The 6,546-nt window shown below is 38.1% G+C and overlaps 1 non-coding gene across 1 annotated transcript; it reads right to left on the bottom strand.

The window, feature by feature from the left end:
• Nucleotides 1-5,565: 5,565 nt before the first annotated feature.
• Nucleotides 5,566-5,672, bottom strand: LOC141635024 (small nucleolar RNA R71). Its single transcript, XR_012539733.1, has one exon. It is a non-coding gene; the product is annotated as a small nucleolar RNA R71 (small nucleolar RNA).
• Nucleotides 5,673-6,546: the final 874 nt, after the last annotated feature.

Raw genomic sequence — 6,546 nt, 5'->3', positions numbered from 1 at the left:
CTTAGTAAGTTAGTATAAAATTAACAAATGCATAGAAAATTAGTCTTAACATCAATCTCCCCGGCAACGGCGCCAAAATTTGATACGTGTCGTTTGCGCATACAAATTAGTAATTTATAAACCTATCTTAACCTCAAAAATATAAACATAGTAAAGGATAAGTAGGGTCGATCCCACGGAGAGATTGGAAAACTAATTAACTATCTAGTATTATTATCTACTAACTTACATATATATACCATAAGTTACGTATTTACGGCTATTAACATTATGTACGATTAGGGGGGAAGTTTGTTTGTAGTTTTGAACTAAACTTAAAGGACTAAATACTAAAGCTAGACGCGAAGTTAAATACCCCATTAAGCACATATTCTACTGGTAATTCTAGTTTGTGAACCGATTATTGTTTACGTCAAATCTCCGGTTTATTTATAGATTAACTGTGGAATTAAAGATAACAATAACTCCCTATCCTCTCTTAGATTACAACCGACCTGAACTAAACCTAGACCGATTCTTAACTAACCGACCGATGTAAGTTTGTCACACCCTACTAAAGACCGAATTAGCAGCATTATTGAACCAAGAAAATATCATTAACCCAATTAACCCGTTTAAGTGTCGTTAATACCCGAACGATTAACTGACCAAATTTTACTCCTAACTTAAACTAACCCCAATTGCGAGATTAATCTAAACTAGTCGCTACTCGGATTATACGACTCGAACTAAGCGAGAATCACACAATTAGCGTAGTATACAATTCCAATCATAATAAGATAACAAATTATAAACTGAAGATTGCAACTTACGATTAAAACGAGAGTAAAAATTCGGATACAAATAACTGAAAGATTAACAATAAACAACCAACGGTTTTTAATACTAAAATTAATCAACGAAAATAAGCCATAAATTGAATACAAGAGAGGTAGAGAGAACTTAATTACTGCCCGGAACTTGTAGTCGGATCATTGGATGTCGCACCTCAGAACCCGCCTCAAATTCGCCCTTACTCGACCGTGTGCTAAGACTCCGACCGAGTACGGTCTCCTACTGCTCTCATGACCCAATCAGGTCTCAAATCGTCACTCAGTATCGCTCAATCGCTCAATATCTGGGAAATATGTGGGTATTCGGCTCTGCCTCCTCTCATGGAGGATATGGGTATTTATAGCTTTAGTTGGGATTATATGGGATTGAATTTTGCGGAAATTGGATAGATTTTGTGATTAAAATAAGGGAAGAGATTAAGATTGGAAATCCGGGACGGAGTCGGAGTTTCCATTGTTGTGCACTTGTGCTTCACGAAACTTCTGCTCTTCTCTAATCTTCTGTTTGGACTTTTGCAATTTCCTAAATTCTATTCCATTATTGGTTCCGACTCACGTGTACAAATTGGGCTCAAATGCTTCTCTGATTTCTACATTTATTCTCCACTTGTCCATGTGCTTTTATGTTCTATTTTGCTCTTGGTCTCCGTCTTTCTCTTGGCCCATTTTCTATAATTTTGGTGCAAGTGTATCCTTTGCTAGTTTGATCCGTTATTTAGCTCGGTCCTTTCCTCTCGGGTTATAATCTGATTACACCAAACACACTAATTAGCCCATTTTCTTTTAAAATAATAATATCAGTAATTAAATATCGAAATTACAAATATATAATAATTTAGCTCAAATAATGCGAAAGACGACACTAACAATATACGAATATGGGATAAAAACATATATAATTATGGGCTTATCAAATAGGAATGGGGAGAGAGGATCCCCTTACCTCAGACCACCTTCACCCTTAAAAAAGCCAACTCTATCACCATTTATCTTCAAGCTGAACCAAGTAGAAGTGATGCACCCTAGTATCCAGTTCTTAAACTTTGGGGGAAAATTGTAATACTGAAACATCTTATCAATGAATTCCCATTGAAGGGAATCAAAAGCTTTCTTGATGTCCACATTGATTAAGCATCTTGGAGAGATCCCTCTTTGTCCATAACCCTTCACCAAAGACTGGGTAAGCATGATATTCTCAAAAATATTCCTGCCCTGAACAAAAGCACCCTGCTCCTTACCCACCATATGAGACAGATAAGGTTTTAGTCTAGCACACAATATCTTGCTGACAGTTTTATAGAACATTGTCAGACAAAGCAGCAATAGGTCTATAGTCCATCACAGTGGCCACTACAGGTTTCTTTGGAATTAAAGCAAGTAATGTGGTATTAGATTGCTTTGACATTTTACCAGTTCTAAAGAAAGATTGGATAGCTTTGCAGAAATCCTTCTTAATTGTCTCCCATGATTTCTTGAAGAAATGGGCAGAAAACCCATCATGACCAGGACTTTTATTAGAGTCAATAGAGAACACATCAGACTTAATTTCAGTTTGTGTGACCTCCCTGCAAAGCCCCTCCCAGTCAGAAGTAAGAATCTTATCCCCCTGCAAATCAGTCATGGAATCACAATTGACATCCACCTTCTGACCCAAAAGCCATCTGTAATAGTCAACAAAAGCCTGGTTCACATCCTGAACCCCAACCTTTTCAATCCCCTGTCTATCCAAGATCCTCCCAATAGTAACCTGATGCTTCCTAGCATCAATTTTGGAAAAATAATAACTCGTGGGTGCATCATTATATTTGACATCCTGAATTTTAGCTCGTTGAGCTAGTGAACTTCTTTCAGTTTTCTTGAAAATGACATACTGGTTAATCAAATGTTGTTCCTGCTCTATCAGAACAGAATCCATAGGCCTCTTTTGTAACTGAAGTTGGCAAGTTTCAAGCTCCTTTTTAGCTTCCTGTACTTTCTTAGTTATCCCAGAGTAGTGATCACTATGGAGCTTAATAAGGGTCTTCCTTACATGTTTCAGTCTCCCAAAGAATTTGAACATGACATTAGCCCTCACAGGTAATCCCCAAGCCTGCAGTACCATCTCATTATAGTCCTTATGATCAGCCCAACAATTAAGATAACTAAATTGTTTCCTAGTCTTATACTTATCATCCAAGTAACAAGGAGAGGTGAATGATCAGATATCCCAGGTGGCAGGACATGAACCTGAGTATTTGGGCAATCAAGCAACCAAGAGGGTTACTCAGGACCCTATCCAACCTAGACCAGACCCTAACAGTAGCTTCTCTTTTGGTAGTCTGTCTTTAGTCCTTTGTTTTGCATATTCTTTGAGGTTTTGATCCCTTGGTAGGAAAGGAGTGCAAACCTTGCATTTTCATGGCAAAATGGAGCTAAATTGATTGAATTCAATGACCAAGCATCAAAGAGAAGATAAGACTAGAAGGCCTTTGTACATTAGTATATGGGCAATGATGAGAAAAGATCCTTGCATCCCCGACAAAATCCTCAAGGATTGTATGAAGAAGAAGGAAGAAAAGAAGAAGGGAAGAAGCTGATCAAGAATCCGAGCGGATTGCCCACAATCCGCCCATCCAAGACAAGGAATCCGAGCGTCTTCCTCAGAGGGACGCTCGTCCAAAAGACCCACAATCCGCCCGTCCACCCAACAAATCCGCTCGTCCAAAAGACCCACAATCCGCTCGTCCCGTGCCCTGGACGCTCGAATTGTGTGACAGCTATTCCGTCTTCTACTTGTTCTATGAAGGATGCGCATACCTCGGGAAAGACTAGCAAAAAGGAGACTCGCATATTTTTCTGAGAGGAGCGATTCCTCAAGGACTTAATCGTCATTTAAGCCCTTAGTAAACCCTAGTTTGTGTACCTAATCCCCACTATAAATACCCCATTACTCTAATTAGATAATCATGTTCTTATTATCAATCTTTAGTGTAGTTTATATCAATCTAATCTCTCTTTAATCTTGTAATCAACTTTTAATCAAGTCTAAATACAAATCTCATTTCCTTAATCTCTCTTTTGTTCATCTTTCATTTTGGGAAATTGAAGATTATTTGGGTTATTATTGGGAGATTGATAACCTTCCAATCAATCATCAAGTACTTCTATTATTCTTTGCTTTATTATTGGAATCATTAGTAGGTATAATTCTCTTAATCCCTTTTTAATTATTGTTAATCATCTTCATTTATTAATCATGTTTTACTTTGTTGGTATGATTGACAACCTTGTTAGCATGTTCAACATGATAATGAGTGAGTAGTTTCCTTAGCTAGGGTTAATGGGTAATTAGGGGAAACCAATATGGGGGATGATTCATGCTTAAATTAATATGTTTTCATAGTTTATTTGCTTGCTTTTTGTGATCTCAACTTATGCACATGTTATGTTTGATGAAATGCGTGCCTATGAATCCTTACATTTTTTACCCATCACCTATCTTTTCAATGAGACTTGTAAGACATAAACCAACTCGAGTCTCATTAGACCATGCATATAGTTGAGTAGGGAAGATTAACTCGACTTGTAGGTGCTGTACAATCTAATCGATTCGGCCCCGTGACCCAAACTTTCCTAGGATTGTATGATATAAACCAACTCGATCCATCACAACAATAATTGCTTGCTTATAATTTGAGAATATGTTTGTATGATCAATTCCCATGAATCCCCTATGACCCCATGACACCCTAGTGCCTTTTATCAATTGTTTACATCCCTTTTTAATCATCTTGCTTGTTTACTTTCATTGCTATTTAGTTTAGTGATCTTCTATTCCAACCCCAAATTGTGACACCCCTAGATACCGCTAGTGGCAATTGAAAATCTCACTTCAATACCCGTCCCTTGGGATCCGACCTTTACTTGCCTCTTTACTAATAGTAGAGTTGTTTGTGGAGTTATAAATATTGTTTTGGTCTAGGTGCTCCTAACGTCAAGTACCGAAAACTAAACCTCTCACGAGGGATCGACCAAAAATGGCGCCGTTGCCGGGGACGGTGTTAACTTGATTTAGATTTTCTTAGATTGTTATTAGTTGTGTCTTTGTTTGCCTTGGGGAAGTAAAACTCCTCAAGGTTTGTTCTAATTATTTTCGAGTTGTTTGATATTTTGCATGTCTAGAAGATCACAAGGTAACTTGTTACCCATTGATCACGAAATTGAAAGGACTTTGACAAACAATAGAAGACTTGCTAGAAGAACTTTGAGAGGTATTGGTGAGGTTGTAGGTATTCAACCAAACACTATTGAGTTCGTCAACCCTTTTGCAAGAGAAGGTGATGAGAACCCAACATAAAATCCAACACAAAATCAACCCACAATGCCTAAATTTTCATCACATTCCGTACCAACCGGGGAGAACCTACCCAATGGTACTCCCACACCACAACACTTAACCGGAAATTTCATTGTCAAATCCGCATTTATCCAATTAGTCGAAAGAAGCCAATTTGGGGGGATGCCTAGTGAAGACCCTCACTCTCACATAAAGACTTTTTGTGACTATTGTGATGCGATTTCTCAAATCGGTGTAACTCAAGACCAAATTCGATGGGTCTTATTCCCTTTTTCTCTAATTGGCACCGCAAAACAATGGTTGAAAGGCCTTGATAAGGCCACTCTCGGAATTGACTCTTGGAATAAATTAGCTCTAGATTTCTACAAAAAGTTCTACCCACCGGAAAAGACTAACATGGTAAGAACTCAAATTACGGGTTTTAAGCAAAGAGATGAAGAATCCTTGTATGAAGATTGGGAGAGATTCATAGGAATTTGTCGCTCATGTCCTCATCATGGACTTAGCGAGTGGTTCTTGGTACAACAATTTTGGAATGGTCTTTATGAAGACTCAAGAAACATTCTCAACATGGGATCAAATGGTATGTTCACCGAAGTTGACGATAATCAAACTTGGAACAAAATTGAGGAAATGGCGGTCCATAATTCACAATATAGTAGACCTCGCAAGGCTACTAGAGGAGAAAAGCATGAAGTGGACTCTATTACTCAATTGGGTGCTCAACTTAGTGCTCATATTGATACCATCAATTTGAAGTTCGAAAAAGCTATGGCTAGACTTGAAGAAGCCTCAAAATCACCAAAGCAACATGTTAAAGCCATGACGGCATCTTCATCAATCCCAAGTGGGATATGTGAGAATTGTGGAACTTTGGGACATGACCAAAGTGAATGTAGGGGAACAAATGAACAAGTGAATGCTTTTCAAGCATACAAGAGTGGTACCCCTTATTCAAATTATTACAATGAAAACACCAAATTCCACCCAAATCTCTCATACAAAAGCCAAAATGTTCAAAACCCTCAACCAACATACACCCCACCTCCCATGAGAAACCAAAATCAAAGACCCTTTTACAACCAAAACCAAGTTTACCAAAATCAAACTCCATACAATCAACAAAATGACCAAGGTTTTGATGTTCAAAAAGCGGTCCTTGTAGATACCCCGTATCTGCTGAGACTCCAACAAACACCCGATGATTATCGGACTACAACATGTTTTGGAATCACGGCGTTTGATCGACAGTTTGTGTACAACTTTACGTCGGAAAACTTAAAACGATTTCAAAAATAAAATATCTCAAAACATTTCAAAAATACCTGGAGTGTTTAATGCACGACGACGGGGTCGCAATGACACTAACTAGAGTCA

The sequence above is a fragment of the Silene latifolia genome, chromosome Y (genome assembly GCF_048544455.1).
Source record: "Silene latifolia isolate original U9 population chromosome Y, ASM4854445v1, whole genome shotgun sequence".
Lineage (NCBI taxonomy): Eukaryota > Viridiplantae > Streptophyta > Magnoliopsida > Caryophyllales > Caryophyllaceae > Silene > Silene latifolia.
Note: the sequence above shows the minus strand (reverse complement) of the source record. Positions and strands in the feature narration are given on the sequence as shown.